This window comes from Balaenoptera physalus (genome assembly GCF_965194825.1).
Source record: "Balaenoptera physalus genome assembly, chromosome: 16".
Taxonomy (NCBI): Eukaryota; Metazoa; Chordata; class Mammalia; order Artiodactyla; family Balaenopteridae; genus Balaenoptera; species Balaenoptera physalus.
In genome coordinates, this window is record NC_138898.1 from 56,438,286 (window position 1) to 56,465,686 (window position 27,401).

The 27,401-nt window shown below is 40.9% G+C and overlaps 1 protein-coding gene and 1 long non-coding RNA gene across 3 annotated transcripts in view; one reads left to right on the forward strand and one right to left on the reverse strand.

Annotated features, from left to right (window-relative positions):
• The window catches only part of LOC309644867, a 793,618-nt gene extending 767,660 nt beyond the window's left edge, over positions 1 to 25,958 (reverse strand). Inside the window, exon 1 of the long non-coding RNA XR_014254633.1 lies at positions 20,299 to 25,958. This is a non-coding gene — a long non-coding RNA (uncharacterized lncRNA). The remainder of the gene's footprint in view (positions 1 to 20,298) is intronic.
• The window catches only part of RBFOX1 (RNA binding fox-1 homolog 1), a 2,204,869-nt gene that overhangs the window by 839,668 nt on the left and 1,337,800 nt on the right, over positions 1 to 27,401 (forward strand). The window lies entirely within an intron of this gene.

Here is a 27,401-nt window from a genome sequence, read left to right on the forward strand (position 1 = left end):
CTGAGATGTTTTAGTATTATTGCAGGGAAAGGTGAGAATGTGTGGGGAGAGATGTTAAAAGTCTTACAAATGCGAGTTTAGAGGAGCTATGTCAGGGGTGGCTGAGATAGAGTCCAAGGCTGCTAAAACCGATACGTGGGGCCAGGGTATCAGGCAGGATGTCATCCTGGCACTGAAGCCCATGGAATGATGAGAGAGACTGTGAGCCCGGCGCTAAATTCCCGTATTTGCCATTTGCTTGTTTATTGTCTTTCCCCCAATTCCCATTAGAGTATAAGCCCCAAGAGAGCCAAGGTATGTCTGCCTTGCTCCTTGCTGCTTCTCCAGCGCCTATACCAGGGCTCAGCGTGCAATAAATCTGCAGTAAATAGCTGCTGGATGAGGGTTGACAAGGTCACCCAGAAATTATGGGCTTTACTTCTCTTCTGAGCCCCTTGCGTGCATTTCTGTGCATAGTAGGTGTGAAATGAACATTCGTTGATTGCATTGTATATGTCAAAGCAAAAATAAAAAAAAATTGAATAAATGCCTTAATACTAGCACTTGTGGTGCTATTATCTATGATGTAGAGCTATTAGGCTTCCTCTCGCTTTCTCTCTCCCTCTCCCTCGCACTCAATAGGCAAAAAAATGTGTGTGGGGGGTTTATTCTGTATATTGTCTTTCATAAACATTGTACACATATTGTGGACAATTTCCACGTCAACATATATGAATCTGTAAAATTTACTTCAAGGCTTTATAGTCTAGCTGCACCACAGTATATTTAAAGCATCCCCTATTGCTGGGCATTTAGGTTGCTTCCAATTCTTTGCTCCCATAAGTGGTTCAAGCCCTTATTTAGAGACCTGCCTCAATTATGACCTTGGGACAAATCTAGAAGTGTGGCTCTGCAAAGTGGTAGCTTAGTAGGTGAAACTCAAGAAAAGCTCTGCTGGCTTTTGGTGGGATATCTTGTTAATTGACTTGTTTGACCGGTTGGTCAAACTTGAGGTGCTTGGGCTTCCCGGTGGCACAGTGGTTAAGAATCCTCCTGCCAATGCAGAGGACATGGGTTTGAGCCCTGGTCCGGTATGATCCCACATGCCGCGGAGCAACTAAGCCCGTGCGCCACAACTACTGAGCCTGCACTCTGGAGCCCGTGAGCCCCAACTACTGAAGCCCACACGTCTAGAGCACGTGCTCCGCAACAAGAGAAGCCACCGCAATGAGAAGCCCGCACACCGCAACGAAGAGTAGCCCCCGCTCGCCGCAACTTGAGAAAGCCCGCGTGCAGCAACAAAGACCCAACGCAGCCAAAAATAAATAAATTAATTAATTTAAAAAAAATACTTAGGAAAAAAGAAACTTGAGGTGCTTTCGGAAGTGTCTTGCCATAAGACATACTGCACAGTGCTTGCAGCTCAGGAGCGAGGGTGAACATGTTGCCTGGATTTTAGGTCTCAGCCTGGTCTAGAGCATAAATAGTTTGTGGAAATTCTGGAAAAGAGACCCAAACTTTGGAATAGCAGAGAAGCTGCCTGCATCTTAGGATGAAACGTAAAAATATCTAGGAATTGGAGGGAGTAGGTAATTTGGCATTCTTACTGTTGGTAAAGGGTGTCCCACTTCATTTTGGATAAATTATGTGAAAACAAGACCCAGCAGCTGATGCTTTGGAGCCCAGGCTACGAGGATCCTTGTCGCCAAGCGCAGGGAGAGTGACCCCTGGGCAACAGGGAAGTGCAGTGTCCTCACCTCCTTCCTTTGCTTCAGCGGAAGGGAAAGAGAAGCAGGAATAAGTAAAGGAAACAAAGAAGTGAGTTCTGCTCTACCTCCCATCTGCCGTTCCACCCCTGGGCGCGGACTCTGGTGTCGGGAGCACAGACCACAATTTCTCATCTTCCCTGTCTGCCAACAAACCAAAAAGTCCCCGTGGCAGCACCCAGCCTCGTTTACTCTGGTAGGGAGAGCCCTGTACACCGCTTGTGATACACAACTTAAAAGAACAGGTACGATGCAGCCTTTAGAACTGGACTTCCTGAGTTCAAGTCCCATCTCTTCCGGTTTTCAACTGTATGAATGTTGCCAAGTTGTTAAGCTCTCCTAACCCTGTTTGCTGCTGTTTAAAGTCAGGGTAATAATATTTATAGGGTGCTTCCCTAGAATGTAAGCTCCATGAGAGCAGGGCTTTCTCAATATTGTGTTTGTGTTTTATCGCTGCTGTTACAAAGTACTGCAGACTGGGTGACTAAACCAGCATAAATTCATTCTCCTACAGTTCTGTAGCTCAGAAGCCCAACATGGGTCTCCGTGAGCAAATACCAGCATGTCAGCAGGGCTGCTTTCCGTTCTGGAGGCTCTAGGGGAGAATTCCTTTCTTGCCTTTCCAGCTTCTGGAGACACCACCGTCCATATTCCTTGGCTTGTGGCTGCTTCCTCCATCTTCAAAGCCAAGGATATAGCATCTCTCCGTGCCGTTCTTCACTAGGTCATGTCACCCTCTGACCCCAGCTGGGAAAGGTTCTCCACTTTTAAGAACTCAGGTGATTACATCGTGTCCCCCTGGATAATCCAGGATAAGTTTCCCATCTCAAGGTCCTTAACTTAACCACGGCTGCAGAGTCCCTTTTGAATATGTAAGGTAGTGTGTTCACTGATCCCAGGGATTAGAACATGGACATTGGGGAGAGGGGCACATCATCCTGCCTACCATACCTGCCAACACCCAGAATAGTGCCTGACACAAAGTAAACTCTCAAATATTTGTTGAAGGAATGAATTGGGAGTATTTAAAGATCAAAGGTCTTTAAATTGCATAGCAGGACACCCAGCACGTGGATGAGACCTTGGTTTATGTTATGCACTTTTTTATAGGCACTCTCCCAACACTCAAGGGGAAATTAAAAAACAAAACAAAACAACAACAAACCACAAATAGCTCTCTTTCCCTGCTCACCAGTGGGTGTTCTTTCTGGATGTTTACTCGTTGGTTACCCAGATCTAGTATTCCTGCTGTGGCAGAGAGAGGCAGAGTTATTTCAGTTGTATAGAGCAGACCCTGACTAGCCTTCACAGGAGTCTGTTTTTTACTAATTATGTGCCTGAGGAAAGCTCTGCCCCTTTTTGAGTCATTAACCTTCCACAGAGTGATTCACAGTGAGCCCCAAACCTAGGGGGGCTTTAAAAATAATGCAAATTCTTGACTCTGCAGCTCCCAAGACCCTGTCATATTTTTCCTATTCACTTGAGTCCATCATCTTGTAGTTGGGGAACAACCTGACAGGCCACTGGGATGTCCCGGCTTGGTTTGAACATCTGAGTTGGCACCATCGTGTTGGTGTTTTGCCTTGATTCCTTGGACTTGCTGATTTGTTATTTCAGACCGAGGGGTGAGGGGGATGAGAGATCATACCACATAGTCCCCACTGGTTTGCCCCATCAGAAAGCAAAGTGTGTTATGTGTTCAGAATCAAAACTTAGATGGTCAGCCACAGGACCACCAGCGTTGGAGGTCTACTCTGATGCTTCATTCCCTTCAAGAAACGCTTTGGACTGTCAGCACCTAGGGCTCATGGTGGATGAGTACACTTGAGTGCGTTAGCTAAGGTTTTGTGCTCTTTTTGCAGCCTTTTGTTTAAAAGTTCAGACTGATGGGCTAAGCTCAGAAACCCTCTGGGCCAATCTAAGGGCTCCTCTGAGAGGGGCTGGAGGTAATCGATCCCTTCTCCAGCAGTCTAGTGATTAAAATGAAGGCTCCGGAGCCAGATGGACAGGGTTAAAATCTTGCAGCCACCATGTAGTAGCTGTGTGACTGTGGGCAAGCGACTTAACTAATCTTTTCTTTGCTTCCTTCACTATAAAGTGGTAATACAAACCATACCTATCTACTAGAGTGGTTATGAAGATGAAATGAGTCAACGCAGTGGAAGCACTTAGAGCTTTGTCTGATATACATAGTAAAAGCTTGATAAAGGTTTACTATAATCCATGACTACTACCGATATTCATAGTAATGAGCCAATAGTCAGCATCTAACTGAAAAAGATGGTCCGGCTAGCCATTGACATAAGAAAGAAGATCATCTCTTCTGAATAAATATTGTCCATAATATGTCCCTAGGAACACACTGTCTGCAAAAGATGTTAATAGGAGTTCTGAGTTACGGGGTACCACAGTCGTAAATATTTGGGAAACTTCTCCTCTTGGAGATTTACTCTGCTAGAGTCTGGAGTAGAGAAAGTCATTTGACTTTGTTTAATCCAGCTTGTCCCAAATGTGTTTGACCACAGAACCCATAGAGGGGGTGGGTTTTTGTTTTGTGTTTGTTGTGAATTGTTTTTTTTAGTTGGGGGGATGGGAGGCTGGGTGATGAAGGTGATTATTATTGATGTGCATTTGTTGTTCGTAGCACCAATAATAGCTCTAGAAACTAGTGTTTTCTCTCTAGGGCATAATTTAGGATAGTAGTCTCATTGACTGCGCATATGGAGATCTGATTAAAATACAGATTCTTATTCAGTAGATCTGGGATGAGGCCTGAGAGTCTGCATTTCTGCCTAGTTCCCTGGGGCTGCTGCTGCTGCTGGTGTACAGGAGGCACAATTGAGTTACAAGGATTTTATTCTCTTGGTGACGCACATGGAGACCATCAGAAGTGCTCATAGTTATGTAATAGGGGGAGAGGCTAGCCTAACGCAGAGGTTCGCAGCCTTGACTACACACTGGAATTATATGGATGATTCAGAAAACTGCTGTTTGTACTCTACCGCTAGAAATTCTGATTTAACGGGTTTAGACATGGGTCCCAGGTGGTTTCTTCACAAGTTTCCCAAGTGAGTCTAATGAAAGCCAGGGTGGAGAACCACTGGTTTAGTAGGAAGAGACTTATTTCTGGAGTCAGAGGGCCTGGTTCTAAATCCCAGCTCCAAGTCATCCACATGACTCTTACTAATTTAGTTAAATTCTCTGGGCCTCCATTTCCCTGTTGGTAAAAGTGGGCAATAATGGTACGTAACCTCAGAGAGTCTTTGTGAGGATTAAAAGATATGTTAGTGAACTAAAAGCCTAGTTTCTAACACATGGTAAGAGCTCAATAAATGTTAGCTGTAATAATTATTATTGTAATGACTATTATTATTGTTATTATTTGGTAACAGAGTGAAGTCGTTTTCTTTCTTTTTTTAATCTGCCTGAGATATTGCATTAGTCACAAGCTAAAACCAGATAAACATGTATTTAATTTTCTTAATAAGTAGGGAACAGTGTTATATGTCTGTTGGGTACATGTGTCCTTACCTGGGAAGAGCCCATTTGTAGCCTAAGTTGCCCCCAACAAGCACTGACGTAGCCTGTAATCTCCATGAGAACAGACAAGCAGCTGATTTTGTTTTGTGGTATCCCCAGTGCTTTTGTTGTTTGAACTGAATAAACGATGGTAACTATTCCAAGTGGAGATATGTCAACTTCTGTCTGCACCCACTGGATTATTTTAGTGACTGAAAATGACAAGATAGTCATAATAAAGAACTGAGCAATGCCATATTTTGGATTATTTAGTCATTTTATCAAGTGTTTATTTCCTTTTTTTTTTTTTTAATTAATTAATTTATTTTTGGCTGCGCTGGGTCTTCGTTGCTGCGCGCAGGCTCTCTCTAGTTGTGGCGAGCGGGGGCCACTCTTCGCTGCGGTGCGTGGGCTTCTCATTGCGGTGGCCTCTCCCGTTGCGGAGCACGGGCTCTAGGCACGAGGGCTTCAGTAGGTGTGGCACGCAGGCTCAGTAGCCGTGCCTTGCGGGCTCTAGAGCGCAGGCTCAGCAGTTGTGGCGCATGGGCTTAGTTGCTCCACGGCATGTGGGATCTTCCCGGACCAGGGCTCAAACCCGTGTCCCCTGCATTGGCAGGCGGACTCTCAACCACTGCGCCACCAGGGAAGCCCGATTTCCTTTCTTAATTATAGAAGTAGATGACCGAATCTCACCTCTTCTTTTGTTTAAAATCAGCTATGTTCTCTGCCCTCTTCCACTATTCCACTCATATTCTCTCTCAGACTAAATAGCTCTCTATTTTTCTGCCCTGTCTTGGTTCCTTCTCCTTTTGCCCTCCACCCTACATCCTACTCCCACTGTGGTCTGTGGTCACTATCAGTTTACTTACATAAGTCCCAACTCTAACTTTAATTGAGCTCTTTCGTATTGGGTTGTCTATTGGTGTGTGATTTTGGGGACAGATGGGGCAGTCTGTATGGTTTTATCTTCTTATAATATCACATGAATAGCAGTGCTCGGTAATTTTTGTATTGTTCCATAACAAATATATATTGTATTCAAGTTCAACAGCGGTCTTCTAAGATAATATAGGGAAGTCAATTCCTAGCCTATTTCTCCTTCTGGAGAAAACAAGACCTGTTCCCCTCCCTGTCATCCCAATAAGATATAAAGATGCTTGAGAGAACATTTGTGAAAGAACTTGACAGATGCCCTTGGAGAGAAAGCATTACTTTACTCGCTGGTATTTTGAATATCATGAGAGTTTGAATTACAAGTGAGTACACCCAAGCGCATAATCGGTTAAGGACACTTTCAGACTCATCGTGGACACTGCTCACAGGCAAAATTGATAGTGCAGCTCCAATTGCTAGAGCCATGGGGATTGGAGACCACAACTACACCCATCTAATTCAGGAAGGACTTGAAATAGCTCCTGTATTTTCAGGACTCAAAAAAATGGAGCCTTTTCACATTTATCCTGAAGATGGAGCCATTTTACATTTTGGATACCTTATGATTTTAAAATTGGTAACTTTAAATTGGCTTTTTTTGAGACCGTAATGTTTCAGGACCTTGTTTTTCCCTTAAATAGGATGATTGCTTCCTAACCAACAGAAATAAGAGTGTCATGAATATTTGGTTATGGGCATGGAAATCTAGACATCAGCCTGTGACCTTGCCCATATTTACAGAGGTCACTTTTTCTTGTTTACCTTTTGCTCCCCACATCTATGGATTCAGGAAATTAAGTATTTATTAAGTATTTTCCAAATACGTTTAGAATTCCCATCATTGATGGCTTGCTGCAAAGGAAAGCACATTTTAAAAGCAATGCAAAAGGGGGGATGTGTTTATTTCAGGTGCCCTTGTATCGATCACAAGGTTTTCACTGAATCTAGAATCTTTGAGTCAGGAGGATCCTAGGTATGTAGTCTCCCTTCTCATGTAAGTCTCATTTAAGATATTTACTTATGTACTTGTGTTAGTTTCCATGGCTGGATTACAATATCTGTGTTTACTTATATAACTCCCAAATCTAACCTTAATTGCGCTCTTTAGCAATGACTTGTTTATTTTCATTTGTGAACGAAAGTAAAGTAGATCCAGATGGGCATTTTCTGTCCTAAGGGGCCCTTGGTTCTCATGGCTGAACACCTTCTTGTAAAGAGGACAAAAAACATAGCAAATTAGGAGCCAAAATATCTCACTTGGAACATGAATGGGAAGGACTGGACAGGTATACTGCCCTAAGAGGCCATCTGGACATCGCCATGGGTCAGGCTCAGGTGAGACATGACGATGTGTGGATGAGAATAACGCTAGAAGAGGAGCCTTCTTACTACAGGAGGGTAGGCGTGGGCAGAGGACCCTAGGAGAGCAAGGTGCCGTTAAAGCAATTGTCGGGCAACTCTCGGATGTAAATATTAGATGAGAAGTGGGGACTACCTGGAGGCTGATTACTCCTTCAACTATTCAAGACCGAGGTTACCAGGCTCTGTGATTATGATAAAGGCATTTTCTTGAGAACGGGTGTTGCCTTTGGTGGCTCCTCCACTTCACTTCCTGCAAGGCTGGACCCCGGTCCCTTCTCCCATGTCACCTGTGCCCACAGAGGGGGCCATGTGGTTTTCAGGTAGGTTTAGGCCTATAAAGGACCAGCCGTGACCTTAGGAGGAATCTAAGTGCTGGGGACCTCACCCCATGTTGGGACCCTCTGATGCCTTGGACATGGGCCATCTTTTAGGGGCTGAACTCCAGCATCCACCTTCATCTGACAGTCTGGAGCCCTGACTCAGAGCCCTACTGGCTTAGAGGCTGTGGTCTGCTACCCAGTACTGTGTCAGTCCCACAGTTTGTAAGACAACAGCAACTATTATTATTTTTACTGCTGCTCCTATTACTTCTCCTTCTCCTCCTCTTTCCCTGCTGTCTCGTATTATTATTATTGTTATTATTTTTAGATATCTATTGCTGTGAAGCAAATTAACCCCAAACTTAATGTATCAAAATAGAACAGTTTATTATCATTCATAATTTCTGTGAGTCGGGAATTTGGGAGCTGCTGGGTTTGGGTTTCCCGTTTTGTATGATTCGAGATATAGGTTTTTTGTAGATGCCCTTTATAAAGGTGAGGTAGTTCCCTTCTCTTCCTAGATCGTTGAGTTTTTCTAATCATGAAAGGATCTCAGTTTTTGATGGAAATTCTTTTTCGTACCTATTGAGATGATCATGCAGCTTTGTCTTTTATTCTATTATTATCGCCTGTTACACTGACAGATTTTCATACGTGGTGGTGGAAAATTCTTTTTATGTGTTGCTAGATTTGGTTTGCTAGTATCTTCTTGAGAATTTTTGCATCAATATTTACAATGGGTGTTGGTCTGTAGTATTCTTTTCTTGTGATATCTTTGTCTGGTTTTGAGGTCAGTGTAATACTGGCCTCACTAAAATGAGTTGGGATATATCACCTCCTATTTTTTCAGAAGATATTCAGAAGTGTTGATGTTAATTCTTCTTTAAATTTTTGATAAAATTCACCAGTGGAGCCATCTGGACCTGTATTTTTCTTTGTGGAAAGTTTTTTGCTCGTTAATTCAATTTCTTTACTTGGTATAGGTCTATTCAGATTTTCTGTTACTTGGTTTTTGTAGTTTATATCTTTTTAGGAATTTTCATATTTTATCTAGGTTAGCTAATGTTTTTGGATGTACAATTGTCCATAGTATTCCTATATCCCTTTTTATTTTATTCCTTATTCAGATCTTCTATTATATTTCTCATTTGCATACTTTGATTCTTAAATTTTTTCCCCTTTAGTTCTTTGAACATACTTATAATAATGTTTTGAAGTCTTTGCCTGCTAAATCCAACAATCCAACATCTGTTGACAGATGGTATCTATTGACTGCTTTTTCCTGAGTATTGGTCACAATTTCTTGTGTGTTTTTTTTTTTTTGCATGTCTCATTATTATTTGTTGAAAAGTAGATAATTAGATAACATCATAGCAACTCTGGATTCTGATTTTTTCCAGATAGTTATTATTGTTGCTTATTTTGTTCTTTGCTTTTTGTTTATAAACTTGCCTGGACTAAAGCTGTGAAATCTGTTCCCCCAAGGTAGGTGGCTACTGATGTCTTCGTTCAGTTCTTCTTGTTGTTCTGCTTCTTTTGTTTTTAACCTCGGTTTCGAAGGGCTTTCTCTATTATCCGTGCAGCTGAATGGCCAGTGAAAAATTGAACTAAGGCTGTGTTCGCACACCTACACGAGCAGTAAGAAGGCTCTTGTCCTCTGTTGATGGGTCTGTGTGAATCAAGGAAAGTGTATCCAGCATTCAGGCCATTTTTAAGTCTTCCCAGGTATTTACATTCTGCTGGTCCCTTCTGCATCACCTCTTCTGCACACTGCCTTAGCATCAATCAGGAACATGTGACTAATTTGAACCCTCTCCAGTCTTTGGCGAATATGTACACAGTCACAGTTTGTAATGTGCTCGCCCCAGCCACCGCTTCGGGCCAGGAAAGCCCCTGGCTCTTCCCAGTTTCCCGCCACTGAGAATCTCACTTCTCCCAGTGGTGCTGCTAGATGAATCTAGTCATCACCCTCCACTCCAAATCAAGTGAGCCCTTTTTACCATGACCTCAAAGCTGCCAGGACTCATAGCCTGCCTCACCCAGGCAGGGCCTTCATGCCACCAGGGAGACTTGAATGAACCTCTTAATGACATTTTATTAACCATGTAATGTAATATTTCATTGAAATTTGTTTATACTAGTTTATTAGTGAGGGATGGAGGAAGAAAGGAAACGCAGCAATGTCACGTGAGATATATATATATATATATATATATATATATATATATATAAATTCATTGACAAATATTTTTGACCAATTACTAAAGTCCTGGCAATCTTTTAGAAAATAAAGATGTAATGTCAAAAAACAAAAGCCAAAACAAAAATGAAAAACAAAGTTCTTTCTCTCAAGAAACTTATGTTCTATTAGAGATGGGGGTGGGGTGTAGGGGGCACAGGCATACACAAAAAAGAAATGACATATGGTGTCATTGCCATGAAGAAAAATAAAGCAAGGTAAGGAGAATAGGATGTGGTGGATTGGGTGAAGGATGCTATTTTGTATGGAGGTGTGTGTCTGAGAATGCGTCTCTGATATGTGACAGTTGAGTAGAAATCTGGAGGGAATGAGGAAGAGTTCCACGTGGATATCTGGGTGGAACAGACAGAAGGAACAGCCAGTGCAAAGACACTTGGCTGGATATTGCTTGTCATGTTCACAGCAAGGAGGTCAGTGTGGCTGGAGTGGCGGGAATGAGAGAGACAGGAGTGGTCCTAATCAGAGAGTTAGCAGGGGGTTAGATCATGTAGGGCTTTGAAGGTCGTGGGATAGACTTGGGATTTTGCTTGGAGCGAGACCAGAAGTCATTGGAGGATGCTGAGGAGAGGGACAGTGTGACATGATGCACATTTTAAAAGTTATCCTCTTGCTATTGGGTGGAGAATAGATGTGGGACAAGACGCAAGCAGGGAGCCCAGCGTGTGGGTTAGGAGGCATTACAACCATCCAGGTGAGAGATGACCAGGGTGGTAGCAATACAGGTATGAGAACTGGTTGGAGGTTGGATATGTTTCACAAGCAGAAACAGTATACTTAGGTAGTGAGTGCACTAGGCTATGCCAAAGAGAGAGGAATCAATGGCTCCTGCGGTTATTTTAGGCTCAGCATTTCAAAAGTGGAAGGACTATTTCCAAGATGGATTGCAAGATGAGCAGATTTCCAAAGAGGGAGGGAGGGAGGGAGGGAGGGAGAGGGAGTTGAAGGGGAGGTATTGGGAGTTCATTTTTGAACATATTCGGCATAAGTTGCCTATTGGATTTCCAAGTAGAGATGTCAAGGACACAGTTGGTTCCTTGAGTCTGGAGGACAAAGAAGAAGTTTGGGATAGGGATAGAAATTTTAGGACTCTCCATCTTATAGACTGTATTTGACACCTTTAGACAGAACAAGATCACACCCATCCCCATGTGCACATGCCATAATATATGCAACATAAAAAATCTCCTGTGACTCCACTTCCCCTCCATCTGCCACCCAGTTTCTCTGATCTCCTTTGCACAGAACTCCAAAATAAAATGTGTCTATATTTGCTATCATTTTTTCTCATTCCATTCTCTCTTGACTTCCTTCCAATGAGGCTTCCCTCCTGCCCACCTTCTGGGTGAACTTATCCTGTCACAAGGCGTTCAGTACTGACACTAAGCTGATTACCTCCATTTAACAGTGAAGAAGCTGAAGTTCAGAGAGGTTACGGCCACTTGAGTATTCAAGAGCAGAGCTCAAGCCACAGCCTCACTTTCGTGTCCCCAGCCTGCCTCTTGCTTACCCCATCCTAGTTCTCGACGACAAAATAGCATAGTGTTTGCAGACAGGGCATTGGAGGAAGATCAGCTCAATTGCCAGTTTACACCGAATGCTTAAAAAATCCCTCATAATTAAGTAAATAGAATACAATATCTCACCCCGATAAATGTATGGGTTTAAATTGTTCATGTCTATTTTCTGGTAAGAAATAAAGTGTGTATAAAGACTGTGGACTTGCTGCTTTGTTTTCTAAAAACAGTATAGTGTTATAGAAATCACTGAATCTTCTGAAAATGTATGATAATGGCCTGGCTGCTGAATATGAGAGTAGGAGTCAGGAAGAGATTCTTTCCTTAACATCCTAAAGAATAGGGCAGGCAGGTACCTTTCAGAGAAGGATGGCGGGATGTGCTATGCTCCTTAGAGCCACGGACAGGCAGACCCACATCTTCTTTCTGGCCTAAGAAGCTGTGACTTAAAGTCGATCTTGTATTGCTCTGGCATTATTATTTCTCTGTCTTCCTTGGGTATTTGTTACTTGCAGTGGAAGGGGGAGGGTCTCCCAGAGGACTTGCAAAATATTTGTTCTGACGTGACTGTGTCTTTATATGCACTCATTTTGGCTGAGAACTTGTAGACAGGACAGAGCAATGCCTTAGAAATCAAATGTGGTGAAATGCTTTTTCTAGTTTATCGGTTCATCATGGTAGGTCAAAAATCCACTCATTTATAGATTAATTCGTTCAAAGAATCGATCAAGTGATGGCTCGGGGTTAGAGTGTGATGTTAGGGAATGATTTTTCTACACAAGGGAATTTGGACTGAGTTTGAAGATGCAGAGGGTGTAAATTGTCGAAGAGAAGTCTAGAAGGAAGCCTGCATGCAGGGGCTGTTACATGCAGAGACATGGATGCCAGAACAAAGACATTGTCCATGAGGGTCTATAACGATATTTGCTGGGTTGAGAAGAGGACTGCACAAAGAGATGCTGAGAACAGAGATGATTATGGTGGGAGGGGGGAGTGAGTAGGGGACTTGAGGTCCAGGAGCAGAACTGGAACTTGCCTCTAGTTTCACATTGAAAGCAGAGAGATAGAGAGATGGGTTTGGTGCCTACCAGGTCCTGGGCTATATTTGGACAGATCAGTGTGAGGAGACACTGAAGTCGGAAACCATGATGGAAGCTGCCATGGCGATGGCTGTGTCTGGAGGTGATGCTGACCTGATCCAGAGGATGGGAGCAGCGAATGTGGCACTGTTGGTGCTGATGGAGAATGAGATACAGGAATAGATCCATCTTCCAAGCACTTGATATTAGGTTGCAACAGAATACCCCCAATGAAGGTGGGGTAGCACAGGTGTGCAGCAGCCCTGAGTTGGGACAACCTAGTCTTCAGTCTAATGCTGTCATGATTCAAGATCCTGACACGTCATTGGATGTTTTTGTAGTTCTGCTTCCTCATCTATTACGTGTTCCAGGTGAACTATATTGATTTAATATCCATTTGGCATGTTATTGAGCATCTGTTATTATGGATCACGTAGAGGGGATGCATTGGTACACCAGAGAAACACCTTTAGGATCAATTCACAATTAAAAAGCCATTCTCATGCTTCACCCTAAGTGCTTTGGTGGGGGAAATGTAAGATGCCGTGGGGCTACCAATAGGAGGTCAAGGAAAGCGTTCTGCATCCTTGAGGAAGTAACTTCAGATGCATGAAGGAGTTTTAGTAGAGAGAAGGGTTGGTTTAGGCAATGAGAGGAGGGAAGGAGTAGAGGAATGATGGTTTAGCCTAAGATGAGAGCAACGACCCAGATGTGAGCCCAGTGTGGATGTGAAAGGGGTGAAAGATTGGAACGGGAAGGCAGGAGTTGGACTGCCCGGCATCTTCTCAGCCACCTTACATGGTGGGAACCTTAGGGATAACTGAAAACGAAGGGAAAATGTGACCCCACATGCATTTAGAAGGTTCCTCTGGTTGCTTTGTGGAAAACAGATTGAAGGAGACCAAATCCCGGGAGCTGAGTATATCAGTTAGGAGATGTTTCTATTAATCCAGGCTAGAAACCTGAACACAGGTGGTACCAGTGTGAATGGAGAGAATAGATGTGTTTAATTCATATTTAGGAGGCAAGATATACCTTGTTTGGGGACTGCTTGGGTATATTGACAAAGTGAACAATAGTGGAAGGCGGGCATAGGCGGGGAAGTCTAGGATCGTGTTAACAAACAGGCCCCCACCATGGGTGAAGAGGGCTTTTCTGTCTGGACCTGGTACCTCTTAGAATGTTACTAATATTAAGGGTTTTACGTGCGTGCGTGTGTGTGTGTGTGTGTGTGTGTGTGTGTTTAATCTGAACTATTCTCATTATGCCATAAAAAAGCCTTCAACACACATATGCCTGAAATATATATATATATATTTTTCCCATACACACACACACACACACACACACACATGCATGCATATCTGGAATGAAATACACCAAAACATCAACAGTGGTTATCTCAAGGAGGCAGACTGTGAGTGGTTTATTTTTATGCATCCCTCTATTTGTCTAATTTTCTACCATGAGAATTAAAGTTTTTACTCCTCAAGACCAAGAAACAATGAAAGGTTTGAGAAGAAATGTATCTGCCACTACCTATTTTGTTTCATCAAAAGATGGCAAAACACAAAATACAGTCTTTATAAACCTGGCTGTCAATTCCTTCCTTGACATTATGGTCTGTTTCAGACAAAGAAAAGAGATGTATGATCCCAGCAACCTTCAGCTGTGAAGAAAACAAAATAGAGATCAATATATTTTGTCCCTGCTTGTATTTTCTGCTAACTCCTTGTTTTTGGGCTACCCAAGTGCTATCAACTTCAGTAACTAAATTAAAAACTATAAAGCTGTGAACGAAGAAATCTTGGAAGTAATAAGATCACACTGCATGAAGTGGAGGAAAAAATATATATATATAAGGAACATAGTATTATGGTGTGCCTCATCATTCTTATCTTTAAATGCAAATAAAATTGTTGCAAACTTTCCTGATGCTGAGACTTGAAGTATATCAAGTTCATTTTTAGCCAAATATATTAATTTTGTGTTACCAAACATTTTGGGCTAAAAGAGCAATTTGATTTTCTCTTACTAAGGGATCTGAAATAAAAAAGATTAGGGGGAAATTTGGTGAACCAAAACCAAATGAGACCTCAAGCACAATGCAACATGAAGCTAGTCAATTCTGAAATATTCAAACACCTTTATTTATCTAACCTACTATGGACCTTGGCACAGATGCTGAGTCTTCCACGTTGTACGTGGTTTTAGATGACCTCCAAAAACTACCTGTGACATTCTACACCACAGAATTGTTCCATTTTCCATCTGTTGTCATGCAATTGTTTTGTTTACCAGCAGCTGTCAGATGGGTATTATAATGAATGCTTTCATAGCAAATGTTATAAAGCCAAATATAACAAGCATTCAGGATGAAGCTGATAGTACGGTGCCTACAAAGAGACTGGAAATGGGGCTCTCTCTCGTCTGCATCAGGAAACTGTATTGGAAAAGTGTCTCACAGGCTGGTTTGCCAACTCAAAATAAATTTCTCCGTAGTTGATGCAGAGTTGCCTGCTACACCGGCTACAGGAAACTCTTCAGTGGTTTCTCAGATTAATTGTGATGTAGCCCTTTCAGAAGGGCTATGCACAGCCACGTATGCTCTTATTTTCACATGCAAACAAATCACTTTTTCCATGTGCTAAAATGTGTATGTATTCTCAGGCCCCTGGGATCTCATTGTTCTGGCCCTGAGTCTGCTGTGGGGTTTAGGAATGTGAGTTCTTTTTTTTTTTATTTTTATTTTTTTTTATTGAAGTATAGTTGATTTACAATGTTGTACCAATCTCTGCTGTACAGCAAAGTGACTCACTTACACACATAAATACATTCTTTTTTATATTCTTTTCCATTATGGTTTATCACAGGATATTGAATATAGTTCCCTGTGCTATACAGTAGGACCTTGTTGTTGATCCATTCTAAATGTAAGAGTTTGCATCTACCAACCCCAAACTCCCAGCCTATCCCTCTCCCCCGCCACCCACTTGGCAACCACAAGGCTGTTCTCGATGTCTATGAGTCTGTTTCTGTGTCATAGATAGGTTCATTTGTGCCATATTTTAGATTCCACATATAAGTGACATCATATGATATTTGTCTTTCTCTGTCTGACTTAACTTCACTTAGTATGACAATCTCTAGTTGCATCCATGTTGCTGCAAATGGCATTACTTCATTCTTTTCTATGGCTGAGTGGTATTCCATTGTATATATGTACCACATCTTCTTTGAGGTGAGAGAGTTTAATAATCGTCTCCCCCAGTTGCCTGATGCCCATGTAGAAAAAACACCCTTGGAAGATTCCTGCTTGCGTGTGTGCTCTCTCTGTGTCCCTCCATTGTTTATTTATTTTTGAATTGCCCACAGGGAAAAGTGCAGTTAGCATAGTAGATTCTCTGAACCACTTCCAAATAGTCCCTGCTCTCCTCTCTGGCAGAAGGGCACGCTTGGGCCCTGAAGGAGAGGGATTAGGGAAGCAGGGCGATGCGGGCAGTGCCGGTGGTTCTTCTGACCTCACATCCAGGACTCTGGGGCCATCAATCTGCCTGCACCCATCAGGCTTGCCAAACGCTTGGGAGACAGCCTAGGTATCAGAGTACTCAAAGCGCAGGGATATGGCTGTCCTACTTGCTCGAATGGCTGGGGTCATTTTAAACCATTGCCTGGTACTGATGGAAGTGGGTCCAGAAGAGCTTGTTGCGTTTCCTTGGGGGCTTAATTCACCTGTTCCCCAGCATTTTCTCTCTCCATTTGTGGTTAAGGTTAAGAAAATCTCACTCCTAAAGTTTATACATTTCCCCCCAAAAAACTGATATAGCATGTTCCTTTTTCTTCTGTGAAATGAAAAAGAGAAATGTTTTGTGAGTTGATATATGTATATAAGTATATGTATATGTGTACGTTTATTAATTTTTTGCTCAGATTCAAAGGAGAGAGTGAAAGCTATAACAACAAGTCTACTTCATGGATCTGGTTTTTCTTTACACCTCAGCCCTGGAATATGTATTTGTGAAGTTCTCTAGACATTCTCCTGTGCTTCAAATTCTGTAGATGTTCAGCAAGTGTTTGAATAAATGAATAAACGAAGGGCAGTCAGTTGAATGAGTCCACTTTGCTTTGATGTGTCATCTTGATTGTACAAAATTGATATATCCAAATCAATACTGAAAAGTAATGTTCAGTATACAGTGTAGGTACTATACTGTATAGTATCTATAATACCAGCACTATACTGTAGGGTTAGGTGTGTAGGTTTTGGAGTCCTATTGCCTATGTTTGAATCCTGGCTTCATGCAACTAACCAGATGACTTGGAGCAAATGATTTAATTTTCTAAGACTTTGTTGCTTCTTTCAGAAAATTAGGATGATAAAAAGATCTACCCCATAAGGTTGCTATGAAGTTTAAATGAGAAAATCTATATAAAGCTGTTAGCACTATGCCTGTAACATACCAGCCCTCGATGAATGGTCGATGGTATTATTATTATTATTTGCCTAACATTTTGCTTTTGGGGAACACACACCTGTCAGTTTCCCCTATTAAAGATGTGGCTTGACTTAGTTGCTGTTGGCCCTACCCTCAAACTTATTGAAACACGTGCTACAAGGCATATTGCACAAAATATGGTGCTCAGAATATCATGGCTTATATATTTTATCTTGCTGGCAAAGGATTCTAAAAGGTTTAAAGCTTAAATTAGAGCCCACATTTATGCTGAGTCGGGAGAAGGCACCATATGCCTCTCCATCTTGTGTGTGGTACCCCTGGAAGGGAGGGGGAATGACAACACGCCGGTGGCTCCAGCCAAAACTTGAGGCCGGCAGCCGAAGAAATCCAGATCGGGCAACATCCCTGGCTCTCCCGGTTCTGTCTGCTTGTGCATTTGACCTTGGCTGCCAAGGTCTGAGCAGTTCCTCTTTACTTTCTGTCATTAATCAGTCCTGAAGCATCTTCTAAACGGACAGCTTGGTTGGATTGAATAATGTGCCTGTGTTTTCTCATCTGATACAAGCACAAGTTAAGCTGGAGTCACCTCCATTGGTGAACGTGGCTATCGGGCTAGAGCAGGATTTTCCAGCTGTGTCTTACCTGAAAATATTCTATTAATTGGCTGTTAACATTGTGCTCCTGCCACCATGGTGCCTGCAATTATGATAACCTACTGTTTCAAGTTTTCTATTGAAGTAGAAATCACTGCCGGAGAAGAGAGAGGGATGACATTTACTTTCACTGGCAAATGAGGCCAGATTTTGGCTTTGAGTCGCTCTTGAGAATTTAGAGGTGGCACGTGGCACTGCATCGCAGGAAACGTATCATGGTAGAAGATATTAACCATGCCTCACTTTACAGTTGCCATTTATTTTTAAAGTTATGGGTGTACCACTTAATACATGCTTTCCTGGATAGAAAGAAAAGCTAATATTGTATAGAAAATACTTGGTTGCTGAAAATGAGGTTAAGAGAACAAGAATAACCTATAATATTTTACATGGTCCGAAATGCAATTTCTGATACCTTTTACCGTGCTTTAGAGTTTTTAAAGAGGTTTCCGTTTATTTAACAAAGTGGAAACTCACGCCAGAGAGTTTTAATGATGTAAGGAAATTCTTATGGAAATCTACCACAGAGCTTTACCTGGTAGGCAGGTATCGTGATTCTTGGCTCTGAGAATTTTCTACTAGAATGTATAACGTCCTAACAGAAACATGATTTTGGGAGGGAAGAATCATGTTTTGTAACGAAGCCACCATTTAGCTGATGTAGTGACGAAGGAATTCGTCTCAGACTTGGAATTCTGTATGTGTTTCTTGGGACAAAATCGCCTTAAACAGCATCCAGTGGATTGAGGAAGGAAGCATGAGATGGTAACATTTAGGTTAATTCTGGGCTTGTTTTTCAGCCCTGAACAATTCAGCATTGCCTCCTGCCCACATCAATCACTATTAAGTCGCTATGTTTTCTTCCTCACTGCAGTTTAGGTGAGAAGTTGTCAGTGCTATTTAGTACAGTGAGATTTTCCCAGAATACTTCTCAGGACCCATCTTTGGGTGTTGGGAAGACATTCAACTCTATTAACTGCGGGATGTTTGTCCTCTTACCCATGTCACATCAGATTGGTGTTAGTAGCTGACTAATAAGTGGGGTGGAGGTGGGCTTGACATTTTGTCTTCTAGAGAAACAACTGGTAAGATGAGTAATGTCATTCTTAGTTCTAGTTTCAGCTCTCTTTCCTGTCTTTATTTCAGCCCTTCCTTCTGCTTCATTTCTTCTTCCTTCTCTCCCTCCTTTGGCCTCTCCCTCTCTTTCCCTTCCCTTCCCTTCTTTTTTCTTCCCTTCCCTCCCCTCCCTCTTCCTCTCCTTCTCGCTCTCACAGACACACATGCTCGCTCACAATTTTACCCATCCATTAACTGGTATCTTTAATGAGGACTGTCATTACACATCTTCTCATAATAGCAGAAATGGTCTGGTACCCAAATTACAGAGGCATGCTGTGGGAGACCCAAATTCATATCTTGACTCAACCACGAACTAACTTGGTGACTTCGGATATATACTATAGACTTCCTGTGTCTGTTTTTTCATATATAAATCAGGAGTGATAATAATACCTATCTTGTAAGGTTGCTGGAAAGATTAAATTAGATTATACCAATGAAGTGTTTAGCACAAGGTCTGATGCATTAAAATCTTTCAGTGAACATTGTTTTTTTTTAAACATTTTAAAAATTGAAGTATAGTTAATTTACAGTGTAGTGTTAGTTTTACGTGTACAGCAGAGTGATGCAGTTATACACATACACACACATATTCTTTTTCAGATTCTTTTCCATTATAGGTTACTACAAGATTTTGAATATAGTTCCCTGTCTATACAGTAAGTCCTTGTTGTTAATCTATTTTATATATAGTAATGTGTGTATGTTAATCTGAACACTGTTTAATAATCACTAATAGAAAGCATTTTCATTGGACTCCATCTCATAAGATGCAGGATCAAAGCTAATATTCACGAGAGAAAAGCAATCTTTGAACAGTATATCCTACCTGAATTCAGGCATTGGAACTAGTAACCAGGAAAAGTTCCATTCATTGATGGCTATGAAATATTTGGAATGTTTATCTTTGTTCCATGAGGAAATGTACAATTAAAGCCATTTAAAAAAATTTACCCCCTTAAGGTTCATCTCTAACTGTCTAATGGGTTTAGTGATTTCGGTGCTGATGAATCCTGTTGGTGAAGCAGTATGTCCACCCCACCTTTTCATCTCTTCTTAGAAAACCTCATCCAAGGCTTCAGTGGATCTCCCAGTAGATCAAAGATCTGCTCTCTGGCAATAGCTGACTAGATTGAGGAAAGACATGAATTGCGCTGGCCAATCAGTTTCTCTCTTCCTGGGAGTTGAGAATTTTGACAGAGCACAACGTCCATACTCTTTTTTTTTTTTTTTTAAAGAGATTTCAATATCAAAAAAAGCAAACAACCCAATCCAGAAATGGGCAGAAGACCTAAATAGACATTTCTCCAAAGAAGATATACAGATTGCCAACAAACACATGAAAGGATGCTCAACATCACCAATCATTAGAGAAATGCAAATGAAAACTACAACGAGGTATCACCTCACACCAGTCAGAATGGCCATCATCAAAAAATCTACAAACAATAAATGCTGGAGAGGGTGTGGAGAAAAGGGAAGCTTCTTGCACTGTTGGTGGGAATGTAAATTGATACAGCCACTATGGAGAACAGTATGGAGGTTCCTTAAAAAACTAAAAATAGAACTCCATACGACCCAGCAATCCCACTACTGGACATATACCCTGAGAAAACCATAATTCAAAAAGAGTCATGTACCACAATGTTCACTGAAGCTCTATTTACAATAGCCAGGACATGGAAGCAACCTAAGTGTCCATCGACAGATGAATGGATAAAGAAGAATTGGCACATATATACAATGGAATATTACTCAGCCATAAAAAGAAATGAAATTGAGTTATTTGTAGTGAGGTGGATGGACCTAGAGACTGTCATACAGAGTGAAGTAAGTCAGAAAGAGAAAAATAAATACCGTATGCTAACACATATATATGGAATCTAAAAAAAAAAAAAAAAGGTTCTGAAGAACATAGTTGCAGGACAGGAATAAAGACACAGACGTAGAGAATGGACTTGAGGACACAGGGAGGGGGAAGGGTAAGCTGGGACGAAGTGAGGGAGTGGCATGGACTTACATATACTACCAAATATAAAGTAGGTAGCTAGTGGGAAGCAGCCGCATAGCACAGGGAGATCAGCTTGGTGCTTTGTGACCACCTAGAGGGATGGGATAGGGAGGGTGGGAGGGAGATGCAAGAGGGAGGAGATATGGGGATATATGTATATGTATAGCTGATTCACTTTGTTTTAAAGCAGAAACTAACACACCATTGTGAAGCAATTATACTCCAATAAAGATGTTAAAAAAAAAAGGTTTCGTTGAGAAGGATAATAGGAAATAAGCTTTAGGAAGAGGAGGTACCTAAGATTAGGAGGGCACGTGGACATCAACATTGACCCGCTGGGTGACCTAGAACAAGTCTGTTCACCCAGAGAGCCTCGGTCTCATCATTTGCAAAGCAAGTTGTAATAGGGTCTACTTCAAGAAATGAAGAATAAACACAAAAAGGCAGGTGAAGCATTTAGTGGTGACTTGGGCACATAGTAAGTGTTAAACCTTCTAAATTGTATTTAGCCCTTAACCAACCACCATCTGAGATGGACCTTGACTCTTACATGAAAACTACCCATTCCCTTGGGCAGTTTGGGTCTTTTAGTTTTTTATCCTCCTGATGAGGTTTGACATTGCATATCCTTCCTTCCTTCTTGAAGCTCTGTCCTCCATCGATTCTCCTGGTGGATTTCCCACCTCTTTGCCTAGTTTGTGGGTTTTGTGTTTTTTTGTTTTGTTATTGTTGTTGTTGTTTTGGCCTTTTTCAGTGCCTCCTCTTCCTCTGTTTTTGCCTAAACGAAGTTACCTCCAAAGTCGTGACCTCTGTCTCCTATTCTTCTATCTGTTTTCTCGCAACCATCAGCTACCATTTATTGAACACTTAGTTGGCACTGAATTAAGCACTTTGCGTACATTCTCACTTAATGCTTCAAACAGCTCTCTGAAGAAGGCATCACTGTCCCCTTCTTCAGATAAGGAAACCAAGGCTCAAAAGCCTTAAGCCATTTAAGTTAACAAAGCCATCAGGAATTTAAGCCCAGGATTCCAAAGTTCATACTTCATTGCCAGTCATTAGAGGAAATTATGTGTTACAATTTTACCTCTTCCAGGTTACTGGCTGTGTTAGTTTAAGTGACCTAATGTAGCCTCAGTTTCATAGTCTATAAAATAGTCATAAGAATACCATCTTTCCATTTTTTGGGGGATAGGTGATTCAAACAATTTATGCAAAGCATTTAGCATGTTACATGGAACACAGTAGACAATAAGTCCAGGATTTTATTAATAACAAATAATTAGTTTCTCATTCTGGAAGATTTCAATTTGGATACATGAATGTGACTTTAAAAACTGAACCCACCTCCAAATTTGAATTATTGCCTAACTAGATCCATGAAACTGGAAATGGAGAAATAACATACAATTCTAGCAATATCAACGTTATTATTTTCATTTTTTTTCCTGATGCTGTCAGCTTGTTATTTGTGCTATTTCTGAGAATAATAGAATTTATTCAAGCAATTTATCCTTAATACAAGTGATATAAATGGGGCTGTGCAGAGCTTATATATCATGCTAATAATGTGTGGTTCATCCTTTTTTTTCTCTCTCTTTACAAATGGAGACATTGATTTCCTACCCCGTCCTGTCTTTTATTGCATTTTCTGCATTGAGGTCATCTCTCTTTACTGCCTAGACTGGATTCCAAAAGCCGAAATGATGTTTAATACCATCCAACAGCATTTTTAAAGCATCTACCTTGTGCTTTCTTTGGAACTGTGTGTTTTGGAGTAGAGTAAAAGAGAAGAAAAAATTATATTTACTCTACCCAGGTATAAGTTAAATCCATTGGTTATAAACATACACCTGGTCAATGATTGAAGCACAAATATAGAACTTTATATTGGGAGCTTCTGAAATAGTGTCAATTAAATGCATACATGTTTAAAGACATGAACACTATCCATGGTCTCATTTCTTCTGACTCCACACTCTCTCTCTGGGTGACCTCCTTCAATCTTTGCTTTTTAAGCTCCAAGTATATCTTTATGCTCCCCCCACCCAAATATTATCAATATTTCTAGCACCAAATGTTTCTTCTGAACTTGAGCCTCATATTTCTTCATACATATCTCCAGTTGCCCCCTGACCCTGAATTGCCCATGGATGCCTTTCATTCATTATGTCTGAAACTGAAATCAAAACTCTCCCCCTCAGCCAGCTGGACCCCAGTCTGTCCTGGCTCCTCCATCTTGTCAAATCACACATGCATTCCACTCACCCATGCTGGAGATCTGCGAGCCAGCACTGTTTACCCTTCATCCCTGCCGGACCTGAGCACAGTTCATTACCAGTTCCTATCAATTAACTTCTCTATGATTTCTTGAACTTGACCTGGCCTCTCTATGTCCTGCAGAGATAAACACCAGAAACTGGGGAAGTAGAGAAGCAGGATCAACCTGTTTGCTTGATGCTGCATGATGTGTGGGACAAGAAACTACAGCCCTGATTTTCAGGGGCTTCAGACAGATGTTCAGGGGGAGAACCAAGACAAGGACATGAACTCCACAGAAGGGGGAAAAAACTAATTTGAGTAGGTAAGAAGAAGAATTATCGAGACTTGACGACAAGATAGCGTCAAGGGAAGAATTTGTAGTTAGGAACAATCTCCAAACCTGTTCAGGATATTAAAAGTTTTGTCTATGCCTTTATGAATGAAGCCCAGGAGAGATCTTGTTTGAAAAAATAAATAGGGAGCCTCTTTTTAAGAGGTTGAAATAGCGGACAGTAAATGCTTTTGTAGTGGGTTGACTTTGTGGAACTGTGTGACCTTGAGCATGTCCGTTAACCCCTGTGGGATTTATCTTCAGAAAATGGGGGATTTGGATGAGATCATTTCTAACATTTTAGGCTTTTGAATAGTAAGAGTTTTATGATTATGAACTTGGGAGAAAAGTGTAATAGTTAAAAATTGGTGATGATGGATTCAAGGAAGAACTGAGTTGAATTACATTTGGAACTAAAGTATACCCTTGCTAAAATATAGAATAATAATGAGTCTGGTATTAATATAGTCTGGCTTAAGTATAATACTAATATAAACAAAATTATATTGAGAGAAAATGATGTTTATAGAGTACACCATCAAGATGAACTCTAAAAAAGGGAAACTAAACCTTGTCTAAATAGGTTTTTCTCCCCCCTCTCCATTGTCACTTTTTTTTTTTTTTTTTTAACACTATCATTATGTTTTCCAGGCTGGCAGATGAATATCAAAATCTGCTTCTGATTGAGTTTTTTCTTCTCTCCTTGATAGAATTTATTTTTTCACTTATAAAAAGCAAATAGATCACGTGTTTTCTCTTCTGAGGCAAAGAAGTAAATACAACAAAAGTTTCTGTGCTCAATTCCAGTTTCTTATTGAAAAAATTTAATATAACTAAAAAATATTCATTTACTGTTTTGAACAAAGTTTTATCATGGATCTCTTCCTTGGGAGTAAATAGTCCTTAAAACAAGCTAAATGTACATCCTTAATAATTTAAAGTCAGAGAACCAGCCATGTGTAAAATAGGTGTGTGTTCACATAATTGACTACAGTATTTTGCTACATGGTTAAATGCATGATTTCCCCTAATAGAATGCCATTGTGGTCTACATCACATTTTCTAGTTCATAAAAGTCAAATGAGCTGTGACCAGAGTCTCCCAAACTTAATGGAAAGTTCATTTTGTGACTTCTGAGCTTAAATTGTGTCTTTCTAGAATGAATCAATAGATTTAAAGCACGTTAATGGATCACATCACCAAAAGGTCTAATCCTGAGTGACTAAAATGGTAGATTTAATTCAGATTTATTGCTTTTCTAGCACATTGGACCAAAAGGTCTTTAATCTCTGTAATAATATAATGGATTTGAATTAACTAAATAATACTCACCTGATGGAGATCATTTAATTCGTCTACATAGTCACATGGCACTGTGCATTTCAAACTTTTGGGAGGAGGGATGTCGGATGGATGGGTTTAATCTGTGAAAACCAGCAAAGAAGTTAAACCATCTGTCAGTGGAGACTTGGGGACTCAGTGTACATTTTTTTTCCTGTTTGGGATGCTTGCTAGCACAACAAATTTATACTCTGCCAACACCCTTAGCCACAGCTACCTATCAGAAAGTTATCAAGGCTAGAACAAAAATACATAACTTATGTTCTGGACTGTGCAAACGCTCTTGAGCACAGCCATAAACTATAGCTGTAGTTCAGGGTGTTTGACCTTGGACAAACAGCATGGGTTGATGGGCATGGCCAGACCCAGAGATGGCACCACTTGGAAAATACAAATGAAGATGTTCAGTGTTGCTGGCAGTGAGCTTCTGTGAGGACACCATTTGAGGGGAAGCCAAATTGTTTCTGTTCTCTCAGGGAACACCTTGATGTTGAAAGACAGTGAAAGAGCATGAGGCTACCTAATATTTCTGGAAAGATAAATACAATATATTTATATTAGAGATACACAAAGGAGAAGACAGACAGAAGATAAGACACGGGGAGGAGGCGATGTGACCAGAAAGGCAGAGATTGGAGTATTACAACCACAGCTTGAGGAATTTTGACAGGGACTGGAAGCTGAAAAAGACCAGCCAGAAGAACATAGAAAGATCTAAAAATACAGTGTTGAGAGGGCAGACAGCAGAATAAACAAGAACTACAATCCTGCAGGCTGTGGAACAAAAACCACATTCACAGAAAGATAGACAAGATGAAAAGGCAGAGGGCTATGTACCAGATGAAGGAACAAGATAAAACCCCAGAAAAACAACTAAATGAAGTGGAGATAGGCAACCTTCCAGAAAAAGAATTCAGAATAATGATAGTGAAGATGATCCAGGACCTCGGAATAAGAATGGAGGCAAAGATCGAGAAGATGCAAGAAATGTTTAACAAAGACCTAGAAGAATTAAAGAACAAGGAAACAGAGACGAACAATACAATAACTGAAATGAAAACTACACTAGAAGGAATCAATAACAGAATAACTGAGGTAGAAGAACAGATAGGTGACCTGGAAGACAGAATGGTGGAATTCACTGCTGCGGAACAGACTAAAGAAAAAAGAATGAAAAGAAATGAAGACAGCCTAAGAGACCTCTGGGACAACATTAAACGCAACAACATTCGCATTATAGGGTTCCCAGAAGGAGAAGAGAGAGAGAAAGGACCAGAGAAAATATTTGAAGAGATTATAGTCAAAAACTTCCCTAACATGGGAAAGGAAATAGCCACCCAAGTCCAGGAAGCGCAGAGAGTCCCATACAGGATAAACCCAAGGAGAAACACGCCGAGACACATAGTAATCAAACTGGCAAAAATTAAAGACAAAGAAAAATTATTGAAAGCAACAAGGGAAAAATGACAACATACAAGGGAACTCCCATAAGGTTAACAGCTGATTTCTCAGCAGAAACTCTACAAGCCAGAAGGGAGTGGCATGATATACTTAAAGTGATGAAAGGGAAGAACCTACAACCAAGATTACTCTACCCGGCAAGGATCGCATTTAGATTTGATGGAGAAATCAAAAGCTTTACAGACAAGCAAAAGGTAAGAGAATTCAGCACCACCAAACCAGCTCTACAAAAATTCTAAAGGAACTTCTCTAAGTGGGGAAACACAAGAGAAGAAAAGGACCTACAAAAACAAACCCAAAACAATTAAGAAAATGATAATAGGCATATACATATCAGTAATTACCTTAAACGTGAATGGATTAAATGCTCCAACCAAAAGACACAGGCTTGCTGAATGGATACAAAAACAAGACCCATCTATATGCTGTCTACAAGAGTCCCACTTTAGACCTAGGGACACATACAGACTGAAAGTGAGGGGATGGAAAAAGATATTCCATGCAAATGGAAATCAAAAGAAAGCTGGAGTAGCAGTACTCATACCAGAAAAAATAGACTTTAAAATAAAGAATGTTACAAGAGACAAGGAAGGACACTACATAATGGTCAAGGGATCAATCCAAGAAGAAGATATAACAATTATAAATATATATACACCCAACATAGGAGCACCTCAATACATAAGGCAACTGCTAACAGCTATAAAAGAGGAAATCGACAGTAACACAGTAATAGTGGGGGACTTTAACACCTCACTTACACCAATGGACAGATCATTCAAAATGAAAATAAATAAGGAAACAGAAGCTTTAAATGACACAGTAGACCAGAAAGATTTAATTGATATTTATAGGACATTCCATCCAAAAACAGCAGATTACGCTTTCTTCTCAAGTGCGCACAGAACGTTCTCCAGGGTAGATCACATCTTGGGTCACATATCAAGCCTCAGTAAATTTAAGAAAATTGAAATCATATCAAGCATCTTTTCTGACCACAACGCTATGAGATTAGAAACGAATTACAGGGAAAA